The sequence below is a fragment of the Symphalangus syndactylus genome, chromosome 5, assembly GCF_028878055.3.
Source record: "Symphalangus syndactylus isolate Jambi chromosome 5, NHGRI_mSymSyn1-v2.1_pri, whole genome shotgun sequence".
Taxonomy (NCBI): domain Eukaryota; kingdom Metazoa; phylum Chordata; class Mammalia; order Primates; family Hylobatidae; genus Symphalangus; species Symphalangus syndactylus.
The window spans coordinates 150,668,415-150,691,241 of NC_072427.2; the positions used below are offsets into that span (position 1 = coordinate 150,668,415).

General features: G+C 42.7%; 1 long non-coding RNA gene across 2 annotated transcripts; it reads left to right on the forward strand.

Moving 5' to 3' along the window:
• Positions 1-335: 335 nt before the first annotated feature.
• On the forward strand, positions 336-22,362 carry LOC129483516 (uncharacterized). Of its 2 annotated transcripts, none has more exons than XR_010120934.1 (3): positions 336-478; positions 18,816-18,921; positions 21,936-22,362. It is a non-coding gene; the product is annotated as an uncharacterized lncRNA (long non-coding RNA). The 2 variants fall into 2 exon arrangements; XR_010120935.1 differs by having other exon boundaries at positions 363-478; positions 18,773-18,921.
• Positions 22,363-22,827: the final 465 nt, after the last annotated feature.

Below are 22,827 nucleotides of genomic sequence, written 5' to 3' on the forward strand. Positions count from 1 at the left end.
CCAGGTGGGGAGCGGAGAGTGACTGAGTTCAGGCTCAGAAATGGGAGCCACTGCCTTCCCCTCGGCTATCCCAAAGAGTGAAGCTGTGTTTATGTTTCTCCGCGGAGGGATGGATGGTCAATCAAAACCGAAAACCCGACTGGCAAAATGCGAGGGGACACATAAATCCGAGGGGACACATAGGAGGCACATCAAGAGGAAGGAGGGAGTACAGGCAAAGTAGAAAAATGCGGACAAGGAGAAGAGGGAAACGTCGGGAAGCGGAGAGCACGGGGGAGGAGGGTGGGTGGGGACGGGCAGTGCGATTGCAGGTGTGAACTCGCTTCCGGGACCCTCTAGTCGCAGCCGCGCCCGTCGGGGCGCTGGGCCGCTGCGTTCTGGAGGGGGGCAGAGTCCGCCCGGCCTGTGCATCCGCACTCTCTTCGGCGAATTTCGGCTTGGACGGGGCTGGATTACTGAGGCGGCAGATGCGACAGGCGTGAGTTAAGAAGGCGAGCGCCTGCCGTCTGTCACCCACCTAGCATCTCACTCCCCTCCCTTAGGAAAAAAAAAAATTAAAAGACCCGAGCTTCCCCCTCTTCCTGTCTGATTCAGCTTAGGACACGCCTCACGCGGCCGAAAATAGCTCTGGAAATACATTTGCTTTACAAAAGTGAATTTTCCAATAAGCTTTGGGGCGGGGGGCTTCCGGCGGTCGGCATCGGGGGGCCCTGCCTCCCGGGAGGAGAAGGAACCGGCCGCCTCCGCCCTTCTCCCCCTCCAGGCGCCCCCGGGAGGGGGCCGCTGGGCGGCGGAATCGCGCCTCCGCTCGGGGAGCCACCACGCGGCTTTTTCGCGGAATTTTGACGTCATCCACACGTGGGGGAAGGGGCTGGGAGAGCGAGAGGAAGCGGCGGGGGAGGGGGCCGCGGCTGGGAGAGCGCGGCGGCGGCGCGGCGGGTCTGGCATCCTCGCGGTGGGCGCCGCGCCGGGCAGGGTCCGGGCCCTGGGCAGCGCGGCAGAGGAGGCCGTGCAGCGGACCCGGGAGCCAGCGCCGCGACCCGCCTCCCTCCCCGCCCCCCGCCATCTTCCACCCCCAAGCAGTTTATTTTTTCTACTTTGAAATCGGGGCCACTCTTTGCTCCGGAAAAAGCTCATTTCTTTAGGTTGTGGTCCTGTTCCGCTGGGTACTGAGATCAGACTGAAATCGCGATCACTGGTCGCGACCCCCGCCACTTGACTTTCTATCCTCTCTCCACTTAAGAGAGTCGTGAATGTCTTTTTCGGTTCCTCGGGGAGTGAGTTCTGCATTGACTTTTACACCCGGAGTTTTTCATGCGCGACATATTCCTCCCTGCTCCCCCGCCCCATTCACCATCTCAGTATCAGCTGGGTTGGTTAATACGATGGCTATTACATGTAAGATATCCCGTGCATGCATTGTGAGCGGTATCGGATGAATCTTGCTGCACTTGCAACAAATGGATCTAGAAATACCCTTTTCAAAACAGTTTTACAAATCGATGTGAAAATGTGTAGGGCGACTCCCTTCCCACTCGCCGGATACCCTCGTGGCATCTGTGCTCATGCAGAATCTTCTAAACTGCAAGGGCTGAAAACTGCATCTGCAGAGTGAGCCCACGCACCTTCATTTCCCCTAAATTTGGGCAAAGTCCTTTTAATCTTTCAATCTGGGGGGTTATAGCTGAAATGTGTCATTATTTTCTAAACCCACGGTGACAGTTCTGAGTTTATGCTGAAATTTACAAGGAGCTTCAGTGGGGATGTTTGGGAGAGAAATACTGTGAACTGACTTTTACCTCTTTGAGGTAAAGGGGCTGTTGTAGGAATCAGATGCAGAAAGCTAGGAGCTTCTCTGAAAATGTGGATTTGAAGTGGAATTATTTGTTTCAAAAGTAGGAGAGAAGCTTTCTGTCTGAATCAGATATTAAGTGTGGAACTGTTTCTTTTTTAAGGTGACACAGTTTGGTTATGAGCAGTACTTTTTCCTTCTTTTTAACACATTCCCTCCATTTTTAACTTATTATTTATTTCTTTTTCGTTTTATGATTGCTGGTCTGACCCAAGAGACTTGGTTTTGTTTCTTCTGGGGGAAAAAATGAGCTATAATTAATAAAAATGTCAGTAATTACTGTCATGATTAGCCTGAGTGAACTGTATTTAAGAGTGCTTGCTTTTTGGTGCCTGATTTGATAGACACTTGGTTTGTCTGCATAAAGGTAGAAAAAATAGGATAAATTATTAAAAGAAAAGGAAGGAGCCAAAGGAAGTGTTTAAAAACTAAAAAAGCAAAATGTCCTTTAAATTTTGCTTCAGCTTCATTTCAGACAGTTAAGCAGTGGAGGTTAAGTTAAGCACTTTAGAGATGTGAATTCTTTGTAAAATGTCAAGACTATCCTCACCAGAATTTTTTTTTGAACAATAGTCACTTTTATTTGTTTTCTAAACACTTTAATTTTGTCCAAATTCAAACATTCATTCCCCTTAAAAATGTCCACTTTCCCAATGTGATTAAATATTCTTTCGATTTCATGGTTTTATTCAGCTGTGTATCAGTTACAGCCAATTGAAGCAATATAAAGTATTTCTAATAAATATTTCATATTTTAATTTTCAATCTTTAAACTTAAGAATTACTAGCATCTATTAGTACAGTTTATAACATAATTCCATAACATGCTAAATTCATATTTACCAAACTTTAAAAAACAAATTAATTAAAAAAACAGAGAAATAGTTCTCTTCTTGAGGCTTTTTTTGGTTTGTTTTCCTTGTGGCAAATTTCAGGAGGCAGATTTAAAATTTTTCTAAAATCATTTTCTTGTTGTTCTTTTGTTGGCATTAAAAGGAATGAGTTTTGAAATGTGAAACAGGTTGATTTTAAAGTTTTATAATCTTCAAAATGTATACCTCTGGAGAGATATGTTCTATTTTAGAATTGACCTGAAAATAGGTAGTTCGTATAACTGTGCTAGACAATCCAAGCCAGTTGGATGTAGATGCCTATAAGGAATGCATTTCCTCTTTGCTCAGCCTTAAATAAGGGCATCTGCTCTTACAAGAACTTCAAACAAAGTCTGCACCTATGCATGATGGAAACAACTCAAAAAGCACAAATCCAGAGCAAAGGGGGTTTATGTGGAAGGTGAAATTAGAGCAAAAAAATCCAAATTTATTTTTGCTCTTAGCTATCTCAAATCATACTTTCATTGTGGTCTCACCAGTTGTAAACCAAATAATTATTTCTTTGTGATGTATAGAGGTGAGTTCCTTCAAGCTTCACTGGTAATAATAGTAATTATGATGATGATAATAATAAAAATTATCTTCCTTATTCTTTCGATGAGTGTGTTGGGGGGGATGTTCACTTTACTTCTTTAAACATTGTCATCAAATTGTAAAAAAAAAAGTATTGATGCCAAGGTTAGGTTATTGTTCTGAGAAATAACACAAGAAACATTTAATTTTGTGCTTTCGAAAATAAAAAGTCACCAACGTTTAATATACCTATTGCCTAGGGGAAGCAAAAAAAAAAAAGACAGGATTAAAAAGGAAAAGAAAATTCCTTTGTGTAATTTCCAAAGCCTTTCCTTCATCGTGCCCACATATGTTTCCGTTTTTGAGAGCAGCCAGTCAGTCCATCAGGCAAATGCAAACCCAGGACCCAAACTCTTTCCTGGTGTCAAGGAAGATATTCTGAATCAAATGGTTTGGGTTAGTTTACATAAGGTTTCAGATGAAATGTCTCACATCTGGCATCCCATGGCCACCAATTATTTCAGGATCGTGAACCATTATTTTAAAAAAATATTTTGAGAGAGGCGAGCCTAGATTATGGATTAGGGCTGTGCAGGCCATTTTGTGTGGGGGTCTCACTAAAATCATTTAAACTCAGGAAATTTAGTTGTATCAAGTAGCAGCACATGATCCCCATTGTGTAGTTTCAGTAAACTGGTGACTTGCAACCTTTTCTATCCCCATTTTCTTCTGAATATATATTCTTCTAATGTTTCTCTTTTTAAATAAAATGGCATATTTAATTTAAAATTTCCCTAACAAAATATTGAATAAGGCTCAAATTTACTTGCTTTTGTACAAGAAAAGTTCATATAATCACTCTTTGTAGTGTAATTACCAGCAATTTTATGTCATCTAGCAAATGATTTAAGTAAGTCGGTAATGGAACGCCAGTGAAATTTGCTACACTTGGGATGAAAACCATACTTACCTCAAGAAATCAAAGTCTGACCTTCCATTTAGACACATAAGACTTTACCTAGGCAGACTGTATGTTTCATTTAGCGGAAACCTTTCCCATTCAGGAAAGCATCGTTCTCAACCATAGATTAGATGCAGTCTTGCTTGGAGCCAGGGGAATGGACTGCAAGACCTCACGCCATTTTGGCCAGTCATAGAATAAGCCTTCTGTGTCTGGAAGTTTGCGACTGAAACTCTATATAGTATTCATTAAGGTTATTCATGCTGAGAGATCACATATGTGTTAAACTGATAACATCACAGGTCTGTGCAGAGATACATCAGAACATGTCAGGGGTATGATTCCAATCTGTAAGGTAGAATTTAAGTGGTTTTAATGGAAGAGTTAAATATGCTGAGATTTTTGTGCTTTGGAGAATGCCTTTGGGGTTTGCAATTTATCCATCCATTTATTTGATTAAAATTGAGTCCTTACCACGTACCAAACACCATGCTGGGCATTGGGGATATCGTGGACATAGACAATGTTTTGGAAGGTAGACAGGAAGGAGAGTTGAATCATACAAGTCCCTGTCCCTGGGAAGCACGTTGTCTAGTGATTAAGCATGGGAAACAATATCCCGGATAAGTACATGTTCTTAAAAAATAATAAAATCATAGAACAAAAGGCATAGAATGATATGCTATTTTATCCACCTTATACAACACACCTTAAACCAGGGAGGTGGAAATTTATCTTCTCTTTAAAACTCAGTCTAGTCAAGTAACTATTACTTGGATTGCATAGTGATTTTAAGAATTATGTTCCTAAATTATGTTCTTAATTTGTTTATAATCTATGGGAACAAGTTGGTTGGATGTCTGATTCACATGTCACATATTTGGGACTCAGTCCCTTTAAAGTAGCCAAAGATAGAGCCGTTTCCTTGGTCCATCATACTGAGAGCATTCCTTTCTTTGAGTAGCTATATTTCCCACAGCATCTGTTTCTCGTCTGAACGAGCCCTCCGTGTATCTGACAGGGCATTGATTAGTGTTTCACTCCTTTGGCTAGGGAATTTAAGGTCACAATAGCTCATTTTCTTGTCCTGGGACACCCAGACATTAAGAGCAGAATATAGACCTCTGATTATTAGCTTGACTGTCTCCTAGAATTCATGCAGAAAATACTGTCCTTTTTATTAGCATCATGTTGGTGAAACAGCTCTAGCCTAGAAGTCAGAATACAGCCATCCCTCAGTGTCCGTGGGGATATTGGTTCAAAGACTCCCACCCCACCACCAAAATCCAGGATGTAAAAATCCCTGATATAAAATGGTGTGATATTTGCATATAGCCTACACACTCCTCCCATACACTTTAAATTATCACTAGATTACTTACAGTACCTAATATAATGTAAATGCTTTGGAAGCGGTTATGCTGTGTTTTTATTTGTATTACTTCTGATTGTTGTATTTGTTATTTTTTTACCGTGTTTTTTTCTCTGAATATTTTTGATCCGTGGTTGGGTGTATCCATGGATACGGAACCCATGGATAGAGAGGGCCGACTCTACCCTCTTTCTTGCTCCTACTCTGCCACTAACCAGCACTGTGACCTTGGGGATAGATTATGTGTTTCCAAGACTGAGTTTTCTCAGCTACAAAATTAACTGGCTATAGTAAATGATCATTAAGTTCCCTTTCCGCTCAAAATCTCTAAAATTCCAGTGACTTTATTATCATAATCAAAATCGGAATCAATTTATTATATATTTTATGTTTTAAACAAGGATTCTTAAATTGTGGGTTTAGGTATGTTCTCACTCCCCAGGTATCTGGGAGAATTAATCTATCAAGAGTTGGAACTTTTAACATTTAGTTCCTCATATAGATGGGCACTTGGTACATGTTGTCAGCTGAGGAAAGATGCTGTTTTCCTTGTTCTAAGTTAATAGAATGGCAGTCTTCAAAAATATATAGAGCATAAGAATATATGGAATATAACACTGCTCCAGGGTGCTTAAGGAAATCCTAGCAGGTTAGTTTAACCTAAAGCTTAAACTAACCTAAAGCTTATTCCTACAACTCAAACAGAGCCCCCATCAGAGCACATATAGACACAGTTTGGAATGGACCCTGACTTGCAGATCCTTCTTTAGGTGACAGTCCATGGACCTGGTGAGCCTCTTTAAACAAAGCTCGTTCTGAGCTACCCAGAACTCATGGAGCATCAGGTTGCTCCTTTAGTGAAAAGGGAATTAAGCAAATTTTGCGGAGTTGCAATCTTTGGACAAGACATCCCCTTTTGTTTCCTGGCAAGTCTTGATAACCAGAAACAAGTAAGGAAAGATTTCTGCTGTATCCCACTTTTCTCCCCCACTTTTCATTGCTTTGAACATGGGAGAAACATCATTTATTGAGGTTACATGCACTCCAGTAAAGTCCACTTAGATGCAAATTATTTGCTTTACAAAATGGTATGTTTGTAGACACGTTGCCTTTTTAAGGTGTGGCTACTACAACAGAGAAACTCATAGTAATTAATAAAGAGTTATATCTGAGACAGTTTTTAAACAATGTTCTACATAATGTTTAAAACGTATGGTATATGGCATGGAGAGAGTGCTGGATTTGGGGTTAGGAGAGGTGTGGTCTAGTCCCCATTCTGCCACAAGCTGTGTAACTTGGGGCAAGACTTGATCAAGATCACAGCAATTTAGGATGATAAGGAAACTTCATGGGTCTCCGAGGTCATACTCCCATCTATCATGGCAGTACCTATTCAGTTAAATGACTTACTAAAGGTCACACAGCTAGTTAGGGGCCCAAACTTCCTACCTCCTGGCAATTTTTACCCTTAAGTGCTGTCTCCAGCCACTGAAATGAGGCAGAACAAGCCATCTCCCTCATTTATACTGACAGCTGCTCAGATATTTGAAAACGCCATCTCTTCATCTTCTGTCCCTTAGACTGAATTACCCTTTCTCTTTAGCTGTTCAACTGGACATTAGACCACCAGCAGGCTGCCCTCCTGTGGATCCTGACTAGTTCACTGATAATCCATCTTAAAGTGCTGTGTCCTTCTTAATGTGTGGCTAATGAGAGAGAGCAATTTGGAGCAACTTCAGAAACCTGCGGCCCATCAAGGCAGTTACAGAAGAATACAATAGGGCGTGCCTGCCATCTTTGCATTCTCCACCCCAGGCTCCTGGAGCAAGCCTCTTCCAGTACCACTGGGGATACTTGTCTAGAGAGGAAAGATAAAATAGTTATCTCTTCCTCTGGAAGCTGATCTCATTAATGAAACCCCAAATTGCACTCCATTTTCTCATCTGTAAATCGGGTGAACTAAATGAGGGATCATTTTACCTCATCTGTGTTCTGTGGCCCCAACGAATAAAACTAGTGTCACTGATTAAACATTAGAAGACAGATTTTTGGGCACAGCGTGGTGGCTCACACCTGCAATCCCAGCACTTTGGGAGGCCGAGGTGAACAAATCACTTGAGGTCAGGAGTTCGAGACTAGCCTGGCCAACATGGTGAAACCTCGTCTCGACTAAAAAAAAACAAAAATTAGTTGGGCGTGGCAGCGCATGCCTGTAGTCCCAGCTGCTTGGGAGGCTGAGGCAGGAGAATCACTTGAACTGGGAGGCGAAGGTTGCACTGAGCTGAGAACACGCCACTGCACTCCAGCCTGGGCAACAGAGCGAGACTCTGTCTCAAAAGAGAAGACAGATTTGTTTGTATAATGAGCTTCCTCTGCAAGCCATCCCTACACAGTAGGGTTGACTTCAGGAATCAGGTAAAGTGCCTATGGCAACTCATTAGGATGTTATGAGGGGACTGAATAGTCATTTATTTGCTCTTAGCCTTGGTTTCCTCATCTGTAAAACTGGAATAATAATACCTACCAAGCAGAGTGATTGTAATGAGTAAATGTTTATAGTATGTTTAATACAGTGCCCTGGCATAGTAAGCACTGAAACAAAGCTAAGTGGGTTTTTTAAACTTTAGCAGTAATTAAAGTCTATTGTGTTCTTTCAGAACCAATTTACCTCTAGGAGTCTGTGGAATGATTAATGTATGTCATATATTATGTGAAGGTATGGGAATTTCTGTACCAGATCTCAGCTCTGGGGGGTTTTTACTTTTTCATTTCACCATGGATCAGTCACTCAATGACTGTGGCCAACATGCTGTAATCTCAAACCAGTCTATTCTGAACTCCAGATTACTACATCCTCACTGACAGGTACTAAGAGGTAACCTTCCAACTTGAGTAGAAGGCACAGGGAAAACTCATCCACAGAATCCCAGAAGTGCAAAGAACCTTAGGCATCCAATCCAATATTTCCCAAAGTGAGGAAGGATATATTAGTTCATTTTGCACTGCTATAAAGACATATCCGAGACTAGGTAATTTATAAAGAAAAGAGATTTAATTGACTCACAGTTCCATATGGCTGAGGAGGCCTCAGGAAACTTACAATCATGGTGGAAGGCAAAGGGGAATCAAGGACCTTCTTCCCATGGCAGCAGGAGAGAGAAGTGCAAGCAAGGGAAATGGCAGACACTTATAAAACCATCAGGTCTCACGAGAACTCACTCACTATCATGAGAACAGCATTGAGGAAACTGCCCCCATGATCCAATCACCTCCCACTGGGCCCCTCCCTTGACACGTAGGGATTATGGGTATTAGAATTCAAGATTTGAGTGGAGACACCGCCAAATCATATCAGAGGAGGTATATGGAGGAGCATGCATTTTGCATTTTAGTAATTTGAGGTTTATTCTAATGAGTATTAGGAAAAAAGTAACACTTAAACTCATAATTTCACAGATATTACGATGGTATTTAAGTTTATAAAGGGAACTGATTTTTAAAAAATTAAGTTGAATAAGTGATACATAGATACAGGTTTTTTTTTTTTTTTTTTTGAGACAGAATCTTGCTCTTGCCCAGCCTGGAGTGCAGTGGCATGATCTCGGCTCACTGCAAGCTCCATCTGCCGGGTTCACGTCATTCTCCTGCCTCAGCCTCCTGAGTAGCTGGGACTACAGGCGCCCGCCGCCATGCCCGGCTAATTTTTTTTGTATTTTTAGTAGAGACGGGGTTTCACTATGTTAGCCAGGATGGTCTCGATCTCCTGACCTTGTGATCCGCTCGCCTCGGCCTCCCAAAGTGATGGGATTACAGGCGTGAGCCACCGTGCCTGGCCTAGATACAGGTTTTTTAAATCAGGAAGGTTGTATGCAAATAACTAAGATTTAGGAAACATTGCTTCCTTAAAAAACGCCAGATCAGAGAGGGACAGCAGCTCACATGCACCCAGGATCACATAGCCTGTTAGTGACAGAGCTGGGACTAAATTAGTGTGCCTCACTACTAAAACTACGGAAGTTAAGACTTTGCATGGATTCTTCTCATTTAAACAGTATTGTTGCAATTTTTTCATTCTTTTTGTTTTTTTCTGACAATATTTCCTTCACTTATTGTTTCACAAATGAATTCTGCCCTATGAATGATATTAAATACTTCTTATTGCTTACTTTTGCTTTAATGATGCTCCCTACTTTGGGTTTTTGGATCGGGTACCTTGCTTTTCACCAGACCTGTGACTTTTGCGTCCCTAGGTGGGTTTGCATCTGTTTTCTCACCTTCTCAAATTTCTCTGCCTTTTCAAAGTCACTTTTGAACTTATCTTTCAACTACCTGAGGTGGTGATACCTGTTGGTGCTACCAAGAGGCTGACTAGAAAAAGGAAAAAGAAGAACAGGTGAATGTGCTGTCCATAAGGGACTTTGAAAAGCTCTAACATATTCTTGAGAATCTAGAAAACCACATGTGTATCTATGGCTCTGTACATGCCCAAGAAAGACCTGAGAAGGTGCTACTCTTTCACCAAACCAGCTGACCTGGAGGCTCTGCGCAGGTAGAAAGTGACAGTGAAGACAGAACTTTAAGCTTCCCACCAGATTGTTGAAGGCATGCTCCAACACATACAGAGTCCCCCAGCAAAGGCTAGGAAATGTATTGGTTTAAAGCATTCAAGGAAATCTCTGTCTAATCATTAGCTGACCAGGAAGCAAATCAAACAGAATTTAGTGGTTGCACACGACCAAAAATACAGACTTTATAGAATTAGCCCAGGAAAATCACTAAGTAAACAACAACAACAATAAGTTCAGCAGGATGTTGGGGGATTCTGATTTCCAGAGTTGCTACCTTGTATTATTTTAAATGTTTGGTTTTCAATAAAAAATTATGAGGCACACAAAGAAACAGGAAAGTATGGCCTATGCATAGGGGAAAAAAGCAATTAATTGAAACTGTACCCAAGGCAGCCCAAATGTTGCACTTACTAGACAAAGACTTTAGCTATTATAAATATACATATGTTCAAAGCACTAAATGAAACCATCTCTAAGGAATTATAAGAAACAGAGAATGTCAGTAAAGAGGAAGAAATTCTTTAAAAGAACCAAATAGAAATTCTGAAATCAAATAGTAAAATAACTAAAATAAAAAATTCACAGCTGGGTGCAGTGGCTCACACCTGTAATCCCAGCACTTTGGGAAGCAGAGGCAGGCAGATCACGAGGTCAGGAGATCGAGACCATCCTGGCTAACACAGTGAAACCCCATCTTTACTAAAAATACAAAAAATTAGCCGGGCATGGCAGCATGCACTTGTAGTCCCAGCTACTCGGGAGGCTGAGGCAGGAGAATGGCATGAACCCAGGAGGTGGAGGTTGCAGTGAGCCGAGATTGCACCACTGCACTCCAGCCTGGGCTACAGAGTGAGACTCTGTCTCAAACAAAAAAAAAAAAAAAAAGAAAAGAAAAGAAAAATCACCAGGCAGGGGCTCAATAGCAGATTTGAACCAGTAGAAGAAAGAATCACCTAACTTGAAGCTGTGTTAATTGAGATCATCCAGTCTGAGAAACAGAGGAAAAAAAAAATAATGAAGAAAAATGAACAGAGTCTTAGAGACCTGTGGGGCACCATCAAGCCTACCAACATACACATAATTGGAGTGTCAGAAGGAGGAGAGAAAAAAAGTGCAGAAAGAATATTTAAAGAAATGATGGCTGAAAAATCCCAAATTTATTTAAAACATTACACATACAAGAAGCTCATCAAACTCTAAGTAGATTAAACTCAAAGAGAGTCACACCTAGACACAACATAGTCAAACTTTCAAAAGAAAGAGGGAAACTTGAAAACATCAAGACAAAAAGCAACTCATCAAATACAAGGAATCTTCAATAAACAGTTGACTTCTCATCAGAAACCATGGAAGCCAGAAGGTAGTGGGCTATCATGTTCAAAGCACTGAAAGAAAAACACAGTCAACCAATAATTCTATATCTGGCAAAATTATTCTTCAAAAATGAAGGCACAATTAAGACATTTCCAGATTTTTTTTTAAAACAACAGAGATTTCATTGCTAGTAGACCCTTCCTACAAGAAATACTAAAGGGTGTTCTTGTGGCTTAAATGAAAGGATGCTAGACAGTAACTCAAATCCATATAAATACATAAAAAGCAATGGTAAATGCAACAACACAGGTAAATATATAAGACAATATGAATGTAAGTTTTCTTTTTTTGTAATTGTTTTTCTCTATCTGATTGAAAGACAACTAACTACATAAAGCAATAATTTTAAATGTGTTGATGGAGTTATATAAAGGTGTAATTTTATGACAATAATAACACAGGAGAGGGGAGGGAGCTAAGCTGTCTTGGAGTCAAGTTTTTATATAGTGCTGAAATTAAGTTGGTGTTAATCCAAACTAGATTGTTTAAAATTTAAGTGTTAATTGTAATCCCCAGAGCACCCAGTAAGAAAATAATTTTGAAAATATAGGAAATGAAAAAGAAGCTACATGTCACACTAGATAATAGACATTTAACACAAAATAAGACAGTAACAGAGGAACAGAACAACAAAAAAGACATAATGCATATAGAAAACAAATAGCAGAATGGCAAACATAAATTCTACCTGATAGATACTTACATTAAATGTAAATGGACTAAACACTCTAATCAAAAGAGAGAGAATAAAGAAAATATGATCCAACTATATGCTGTCTGTAAGAGACACACTTTAAATTAAAAAGCAAATAAGTTTAAAGATGGAAAAAATACATACTATGAAAATAATAACCCAAAGAGAGCTGGAGTTGCCATGCAAATACCAGACAAAATAGACTTTAAGATACAAATTGTTACTAGAGATAAAAAGAATGTTTTATAATGATAAAAGGGTCAGTCCATCTGAAGACCTAACAATTATGAACATATATGCACCTAATAGCAGAGCTCCAAAATACATGGAAAAAATCTGTTTTGTATTAGACAGAAACTTGCCTCTGTGTTGCTTTTACTCCTGGATCTTATTTCTGTTATCTGGAGCCTCACACAACATACATCTGACACATATATGACTAGAAGGTTTTTCAGATATTTGAAGCCAACTCTCATGCCTATTCTTACTTTCAATTTTTTATGTGACCTTGTCCCTGTACATTTTTTTTCCTAGAATGTATTTATATCTTTTATAAAGAAGGCTACTGCAATGTTAAGAGAGGAACCTGCTTTCATAGAATTTCAGAGTTGGAAGGAAACCAAGATGATCTTATTCAAATCTCTACTTTTCTAGATGAGTAAGCTGGGCCTGAGCTGGTTAAGTCATTGAGCCAGTCAATGGCAGACCAAGATTCATAATCTTGGTTTTCAAACTACTTGTTCAGTGTTTATTCCAACATTTTCCTTCTTTGATAGTTTTTCGTACTTTAGGTTGCTATTTCTTCTCCCTTCTTTCAGTGGTATCTGGCATTCTTCATCAGAGAAAAAAGCTCAGAGTGGTGAAGAAACTGCACTAGACATTAAAAGACATGGATTCTTATCTTTTTTGGTCACTAATCAACTTCCGAGGCCTTGGATAAGTCACTTATGAAAATAATAACTATTATTATTCACCAATAATATTTTACACTGTCTATTGAGTACCTGCTGTTTATGAGGCACTATACCAGGCACTTTACCTGTATGCCTCTTCAAGTAAGTGTTCAAAATGTGTCTCCTTTCTTATCTATATAGTAAGCAGGTTGTCTGTTGTCCTGTCCAGCTCCGGAATTGGATGATTGTAAAAAGCTATCTTTATTAGTATAGTCTTATAATGCCTGAGGCTTCATCTTTGTCTTCCTCTTTCTTGTTTCCTGGGCTGGCAGAAAATGGTAAGGAAGATTAGAATACTTTCTTTAGACTTGTCACTGTAGCGAATCCTTTGTATGTGTACCCTTCCAAGGGACTTTCCATTTTCCCATAGGACTTGGCTTGACTTTTACTGGTCCTGTTCAGGGTTTCCAGGATCATATTCTCAGCCTACTTCTCACTTTAGATTTTCCCATGGGCCTTTGATTCACTCTCATGGCTTCTTAATTTCACCTATGAGCTCAGAGAAGTGAATAATTTGACAAAGTTCACTCAGCTATTAGCAGCAAACTTGACAGTCTGTCTGATCCCACTGTGTTTGTTATTTCTGCTACATGATTCCCATCTCTGAAAGTTCACTTGATCTTACTTTCCCACCCTTGCTTAAGACCTAACTCAAGCCCTAACCTGTCATCATCACGCCAGGCCAAGTGCTCCTCCCTCCCAATTTACCTAGAGAGTGATGTTTGCACTGCACATCAGGCATCATCACCTTGGAACTTACCCCTTGGCAGACTCTGTGGTCTAGTGGTTATGAATGTGGGGTCTGGAGACAGAGGGCCAAAGTATGAATCCTGGCTCTACCACTTATTGGCTGTGCGACCACAGAAAAGTTACTTAACCTCTCTGGGCCTCAGTTTCTTCAACTATAATCTGGAACTGCTAGTAGCACTTACTTCATAGAGTTGTTACGAGGATAAATGTGATAATCCATGTAAAGGCAAGTAGCACAGTGCCTGACACATGAAAGAAGCACACATTAAATTGACCCCTTCACCAGATCTTGGGGTAATCCCTGATTGGCCCAAGATGATCAACATAATCCCATCCATCTTGCAGAATGATTGAGTCAGAGTTGGGTACATGCACTTGACTAGTTTAGAGTGACTTGCAGAATGCAGATGACGTAGCCTCAGGTATGAAGCTTGGAATTGGAATTGCCAGAGTGGTTTTTTTTACTAGAGGAAAGTCAGCTTGAGGACAAAGCTGACACATGTAGTAAGAAAGAACTGAGAAAAGCAAAGGAACTAGAACCAGAGGCTTGATCAGATATCTCCTGAAGTCCCACTGACCTTTGTAAGTTTTGTTGCTTGAGTCAATTAAAAATTTGGGGAACCAAGCACGGTGGTGCATGCCTGTAGTTGCCTGTAGTCCCAGCTACTGAAGAGGCTGAGGTGGGAGGATCACTTGAGCTCAGGAGTTTGCGTCCAGCCTGGGCAACATAGTGAGACCTTGTCTCTAAAAAAATTAATAAAAATGCATACTTTTTTTTTTTTTTTTTTTTTTTTGAGACGGAGTCTCGCTCTGTCACCCAGGCTGGAGTGCAGTGGCGCGATCTCGGCTCACTGCAAGCTCCGCCTCCTGGGTTCATGCCATTCTCCTGCCCCAGCCTCCTGAGTAGCTGGGACTACAGGCGCCCGCCACGACGCCCGGCTAATGTTTTGTATTTTTTTAGTAGAGACGGGGTTTCACCGTGTTAGCCAGGATGGTCTCGATCTCCTGACCTTGTGATCTGCCCACCTCCGCCTCCCAAAGTGCTGGGACTACAGGTGTGAGCCACCGCGCCCAGCCAAAAAAAAAAAAATGCATACTTTTAAGTCAGGTGGGGTGGCGTGCACCTGTACTCCCAGCTACTCAGGAGGCTGAGGCAGGAGGATTGCTTAAGGCCAGGAGTTTGAAGGTGTAGTGCGCTATGATCATACCTATGAATAGCCACTGCACTCCAGCCTAGGCAACATACGAAACCCTGTTTCAAAAAATAAATTGGCAGTTAAGCGAATTTGTTAGTTTTTTAAATCATCTGTAACTGGAAATATCCTCGATATCCTCATTGATACTGTATATTATTATTGCTATCATCTTCCCATGTATATCAAACCTTTGTCATTAGATCATAATGTCCTTTGGAACAAAAATGAACTAAAATGAACTTACTGAGCAGTATGCTGCCATTCCACCTAGGACAGATCTGGCACATAGCAGGTTCTCATCCATTCACACTTCATATTGGATACTAATTTCCCCCTGGTATCTATGGATTTGGGGCATTTTTTTTTTTTTTTTTTGAGACGAAGGAGTCTCGCTCTGTCGCCCAGGCTAGGTTGCAATGGTGCAATCTTGGCTCATTGCAACCTCCACCTCCCGGGTTCAAGCGTTCTCCTGCCTCAGCCTCCCAAGTACCTAAGACTACAGGCATGCACCACCACGCCAGCTAATTTTTGTATTTTTAGTAGAGACTGGGGTTTCACCATGTTGGCCAGGCTGGTCTCAAAGTTCTCACTTCAGGTGATCCGCCCACCTCAGCCTCCCAAAGTGCTGGGATTACAGCCGTGAATCACCACACCCGGCCCAGACTTTGAGCATCTTTAAGGCAGAAAGAGGAGGTGGCCAGAGTCCCAGGTAGGGTGATGGCCTGCTGCTGCTTTGTCTTTTTACTGTCCTATAATGAGAGGAAAGGAAAATAGTTAATAGATTAGCTCACCCTTATTGAGCACCAGGGATTGTACACACCAGATCATCATTTTTCCTATCAGTTACCTATGGGCATATTATTAATGCCCTGTGTTGCAGATTGGAAATTTATGCTCAACAATGATATTTAACTTATGTAGATCACATAGCCTCTAAATAGCCCAATTTAGGATGCTGCGCTCAAATTACTGTATCTGTAACTTTTTCTCATCCCACTTTAAAGAAAATGAAATTAGAAGTCTTAGACAATGCATTCTGAGTATGGCTTACATACTCAGTAAAATGGTGTACAGCTCTAATCAACAAACCCAGACTAAAAAAGCTTCGGACTGCTATCAAGAGATTGGTAAATAGGCTGGGCGCGGTGGCTCACACTTGTAATCCCAGCACTTTGGGAGGCCGAGGCGGGCGGATCACGAGGTCAGGAGATCGAGACCACGGTGAAAACCCGTCTCTACTAAAAATATAAAAAAATTAGCCGGGCGTGGTGGCGGGCGCCTGTAGTCCCAGCTACTCGGGAGGCTGAGGCAGGAGAATGGCGTGAACCCGGGAGGCGGAGCTTGCAGTGAGCCGAGATCGCGCTACTGCACTCCAGCCTGGGTGACAGAGCGAGACTCCGTCTCAAAAAAAAAAAAAAAAAGAGATTGGTAAATAAATGTACATTAACTTTAAATGAAATGTGTATGGTGTGTATGATTCATTTTTTATGATTTCTCACTTTCCCAACATTTCCAGATAACTCATCATTGTCCCAGTCACATCAGAGACATCTTGATGGTTTTCTTTTTGGAACATAACAGTTTAAAAACCTAAATAGGATCATGCCAAACATATTGTTCTGTGACTTGATTTTCTTCAGTGAATAATAATCTCTTGGAGTCTTGCCATGCCAGTACATATACATCTACTTCATTCATTGTAAGTGCAGAACGCTTTTCAATAGCAAGGATATGCCAGAATTTTACGACTTCCCACAATTAATGGGCATTTGGGGGCCCTCCTTCACCAGTTGTTTGCTTGTACACATAATGTGCCATTAGCATTGTCGCACTTGCTTCTTTATGCATTCAAGTGCCAGTGGAAGGAGAAAGATCTTGAAGTCCTGATTCTATCAATTAAGTGGTCCAAGAAAGAGAATGAGCATCTTGAGGTCTCCATCTTCAACAGTCTTACAGTCTGGAGAGGAGCAGACACACACATAGCTTTTACTCAGGGAGATGGGGGTCAACTAAAGGTTAAGCGAGTGCAAGAAGAGGGAGACTGAGGGGTTCAGTCGAGGGGATGACTGAGAATGCTGCCTGGAGGAGGTGTGCTTGAGTCCTGGGTTCAAGGGTTAAAAGGCTCTGATGCTTGGTCTGCTAATCTTTCTTATCGTATCGTTGCCTGGCAGTATGCCTGTTATTTGAGTGGACTCTTCTTGGACCATTTGCTTGGACGAACAGTGGGCAGAAGTGGAAAGGAAGAGTGCTCTGGGCAAAGGTGACAAAGCCCAGCAACAAAAGTCGGAAGGTGCACAGTGTGCCCAGAGGGCCAGGAGTTGGGTGGAGTGACTGGCTCCTTGGTCGCTTGCAAGTAGCATGAGAATAGAGAGAGCTGGGAGCATGCACTAAAAAGCACCCAAGACGAATTTAGGTTTGCACAGAAAAGGATGTTTCGTCAGGGTATGTGAGGAAAGTTGAGTAGAGAATTTAGGAATGGAGCAGACGACTCTGGTTGGGATGATGAAAGCAGAGAGACAGATCCGTGTTCTTTCCAGGTGCCCCAGCAGCTCCAGGTCTCACTGAACCTGTTACTTTGGCAGCTTCTATGCTTCACTTTTGGGGATTGCTTCTGCTTTGAAATAGCCATGTGGAAGAAAAACTACAAAGTTTTGAAGGGACAAAACCCCACCTAACTTTAGCTGCCGTTGTGTCTTCATCTGTAAAAATCTTCTTCATGTCTCATGGATTTCAAAATGAAGTTTATCTTGGTTTGTTCCATAAAACATCAGATGCAACTTTAATGGCCTAACCCCAAAAAGATAACTTGACAGCCATCAAACATTCAGCAGCGTTCCAAATGCCCTCTTGCTGGAGCCAGCCTTCTACGGGGCCATGTGGATGTCAGGCACACACAATTTGAGTCACGCTGACATAGCTGGGATGCCTGGATTGCGCTGGAATCTGGGGGGTACCAATCACAGGCCAGAGAGAAGCCATTGGCTGGAAGGAACAATGCCAGAGTGTTCACCGTCTCTGCAGAAGGAGGGGGTGTTGATGGTGAGGGGAATGACAGTTGCAGCCAGAGGAGCAAAATGACCCCAAAGCAGGGTGGGCACATGTCAGTGATGCTGGGCAGAAGCACTCCAGGGGCTCAGGTCATGACCACATCCCTTTTCTCCTGCCCCACAACCAGAAAAATTAAGAAGGTACAAGATTTTCCCTAAAACTTAATGTACGGAATGCCCTGCTGTCTTCAGGTTTTTAGGAAATCCAGGGTTGACAACAGCCGAAATTTATGAAGCACTTACCTCTACCAGACACTGTCTGTATCTTACAAGTAATTCATTTAATTCTCACATTCCTTAATGAGGTAAGTTTTACAATTTCCATTTTATGATGAGGGAAACTGAGGCTTAGAAAGATTAAGAAACTTGCCCAAATCCTGCAGCCAGAAATGCGCAAAATCAAGACGTGAACCACAGTCTCTCAAAAGCCAAAGCCTGGGCACTCACTACTACCCTCAGCAGCCCGGTGGCTGGTTCATGCCATCTGTGCCACCCCCACACAGCCACCTCTTGGATGGTAGAACCCTGTGTGTTGAACAAGTAGAGAAACATTCTAAAAGGATTCTTCTTCCTCCCCTGTTTTCCTGGGGGCCGAGTAGACATGTTTAAACATGCTGTTCATCCGACGCTTGTTTACTTCAGTGGCTGGGCCAGGAACAGTAAGAGGCATGAGGATCACCCAGCGTGGAGACCGCTCTGGAGGAGGCTGCAGACTGGAGGCGCTGTTGTAGCCAGCTGCATTTTGGAGGTTGGGTTGCATGTCTTAGATCTCTAATGAGTTTGGTCATTATTTTTTCAGCCAGGGTTTTCTTCCTCCCTCCCTCTCTTCCTTCCTTTTTTCCTTCCTTCCCTCCTTCCTTCCTTCCTTTCTTCCTTCTTTCGTCCCTCCCTCCCTTCCTTCCTTCTTCCTTTCTATCTTTTATTTTCTCTCTTTCTCTGTCTCTTTTTCTCTCTTTCTTCCTCCCTCCCTCCCTTTCTCTCCTTCTTTCTTTCTCCCTCCCTCCTCTCCTCCCTCTCTTGGTCTCTCTCTCTCTCTCCCTTCCTTCCTTCCTTTGTTCTTTCAAGATTTTTCTCTCTTTCTTTCTTTTTTTTTTTAAAGGTGTAAGCCTTTTTCTGGTTTACTACATGCCAAGGACTGTGCTAAATCATTCACATAAAACCACTAGTGTGCATCACCTCATCTGGTCCTCCCACAGTCTAATGGGTAGGTACTGTCATTATCCTCATTTTAAGAAAATGAAGAAACTGAAGCTCAGAGAGGTTAATTGATGTCTCCACCATCTGCCTAATTCAGTACCCTGCACCCTTAACCACTATAAAAGAACAACATGCCAATAGTTCCCTAATGCTATGAAAGGCACTGTTTTAAACGCATCCTTTTTATCAACTCACTCACTCCTCCAAACAAGCACAATAGAAATTACTATTATCCTTGTTTAATACATTGGGAAACTGAAGCACAGAAAGGTCATGTAATTTTCCCCAGGTCACCCAGCTAGTAAGTGACAGACCTGGGCTTCTGTTTCACCGAGGAAGATATTCCTGTTTTTGTTCTGTTGTGTTTTTCACTTGAAATCCCCCGCGATGGCCCAGAGTGGAATGCTAGGGTCCTGAGAATAAAGTCTCTGAGATGAACTGGGAAGGGGTGCCAGTGGCGGCTGTGTCCCCTACAGCTCTGGAAGGTGGAGGCAGTGGAGACAGCAACTACACAGCAGCCACAAGCCTGGGTCCCTGCCAGAGGAGACCTCAAAGTCCCCTCGAGGGTTGGCTTCCCTGTGCTGGGCCGTGCACAGAGGCGAGTCGTGGCTTCCAGGAGGCCAGCAGAACATGGTCCTCGGGAGAAGAGAAAGCCCGAGGGAAGAGCTGATGGGACCTCGCCCTCAGCTCTGAGAAGGGCTGCTCTGTAGGAGAGGGGATGTAGGTTAACAGCTCTGCCAAGAGCCAGGCAAGCAAAAGTTGGTTTCTGCTTGAGCAGCAGCCGGGGAATTTCAGGGAGAGAGAGGAATCCGTTCCCAACAGTGCATAATGTTCAACCGTGGAAGAGGTGACCATCAAGGGGGCCTCTAGAAAGAGGAGACGGGCTGCCCTTAGGCTGGCCTCTTTATTATCTCTGCCCCTAACCTTTGGGAATCCTTTGTCCATTTTTCAGCCCCTGGCGCCAGTGACTCCACTCTGCGAATCCCTTCCTGACTAGCCATCCCCCACACCCATAAGACTCCAAGTTCTTTTTGGGGGACAGAAAGCCCAAGTGTGCTGAGGTCCGGGCTGCTGCACATTCATCCCTGGGTGGGCTGTGGCTCAAACCAGTCATTTGGGTGATGGAAGTCTCAGACACTCTGGAAGCTAGCGCAATTGGTCCTGGTGCCCCCAGTAACACTCACACCCTATTCTCCTGCAGCAAATATACCCTCTCTACTATTCGTTTGGCCTTGGGTATTAGGTATCATGTGACCTCACTGGTATGGCATCCCCTGGTGTTAGCGGCTTCTTGCATGAGTACATTGCTCAGATGATCAGACAACATTTATTGAACACTTACCATGTGCCGCCTCCCGTTGTAACTGCTTTATGGGGTTATCCATTTAATTCTCCCAAGAACCCCATGAGTTGATTTTTTTTTTTTTTTTTTTTTTTTTTTTTGAGATGGAGTCTCGCTCTGTCGCCCAGGCTGGAGGGCAGTGGCGCAATCTCGGCTCACTGCAAGCTCCGCCTCCCGGGTTCACGCCATTCTCCTGCCTCAGCCTCTCCGAGTAGCTGGGACTACAGGCGCCCGCCACCACGCCCGGCTAATTTTTTGTATTTTTTAGTAGAGACGGGGTTTCACCGTGGTCTCGATCTCCTGACCTCGTGATCCGCCCGCCTCGGCCTCCCAAAGTGCTGGGATTACAAGCGTGAGCCACCGCGCCCGGCCTAGTTGATGTTATTTTTATCACCATATTACAGAGAAGGAAACGGGGGCCTAAGTGCTCGGTGGCTACGGGATGAGCTGGGACTCAAACACAATACTGGAACTGAGGCCATCAAAATCTGTGATTTGTCCCTGGTTTGTGTCTCAACAAAAAGAAGTCAGAGTCTTTCTTACTCCTTTATATCTCCCGTAGCTCCCAGTGAGTGTCTGTATACGGTAGTGGTTCAAAAAATGTGGGCTTTTACTGACTGTTCAAAGACATTTCTAGGTTGGTTTTTTAATGATTAGCGAGACAGGGTGCCCTTAACAGGGCAAAATAGTGTTGAATCCTTGGTAGACAAAATCAGGTGCTTTTTGGAAGAAATGAGAGAGAGATTTGCAGGCCATGTATTAGAAAACTTTGTTCCATGTCTTTTTTTTTTTTTTTTTTTTTTTGAGACAGAGTCTCGCTCTGTTGCCCAGGCTGGAGTGCAGTGACATGATCTTGGTTCACAGTAACCTCTGCTTCTGGGGTTCAAGCAATTCTCCTGCTTAGCTTCCTGAGTAGCTGGGATTACAGGCATGCACCACGACGCCTGCCTAATTTTTGTATTTTTGTAGAGACGGGGTTTCACCATGTTGGCCAGGCTGGTCTAGAACTCCTGACCCCAAGTGATCCGCCCCCCTCAGCCTCCCAAAGTGCTGGGATTACAGGTGTGATCCACCACGCCCAGCCATGTTCCAAGTCCTTAAGGTAACAAGGAGAAATGTGAGAAGCCCATTTGGGAATGAAGGATGCAAGAAAGCCCTGTAACTGAGGCAGCCAATCAGAAGCTTTTATTAATGGCCCTCTTTCTTTTGTCCCCCACTTCCAGGAGAATCTACCATAAAACCGACAGACTCTTCCTGATCTCTACCTGTGCTGTCTGCCTCTCTAGCTCCGGACACTGAGAGCTGGTGCCCTGTGGCCACCGCAAGCTGGAACCCTGGAAGATCACCAAGAAGACTGCACGCCTCGCTCTAGCCTTCCTAAGGGAAAGTAGACTCCTGTTTTTGAGAGAAATTACCTGATTTCAAGAGAAACATAAAGGACTTTTTTTTCCTTAACATTCCACTCGTAAAAATGAAGTTTGGAAGAACTTCTGCAAACTCTGAGTGTTTTGGTCAATTGACCTTTTACAGTACTAAGCAAATCTGAAGCCACAAATACACTGGGGAGGAAGGTATACCCTTCACAAAAGATTTGTCGCTTAGCCAGATACTCTGTTGCCATGCTTCTTTAAATAAAGAACATTTCTGGTATATTTTATTTATTTATTTTTATTTTTCAGAGTTGGGGTCTTGCTCTGTTGCTCAGGCAAGAATGCCGTGATACGATCAGAGCTTATTACAGCCTTGAACTCCTGGGCTCAAATAATCTGCCTGCCTCAGCCTCATGATTCATTGGGATTACAAGCGTGAGCCACAGTGCCTGGCTCTTTTCCTGGTGTATTTTAAATTGTTTCATTTCCTTGAAAGTGAGATTTATCTATTATGTTCAGAAAATCTGGCAAGATATACCTGATTGCTTGAGATCCCTAAAAATCATATTACATTAACGTTGAAAGGGGCATTTGAGTCTCACATTCTCACTTTAAAGATGAAGAAACTGTGGCCTGGAGAGGTTAAGTGACTTGTTTTCATCACACAGTCTTGTGCGTAGCAGGCTGCCCAGTTTCCAGCTTTCTCCCATTACTGTGCATCTTCCTTGCATCCGAGGTATACAGG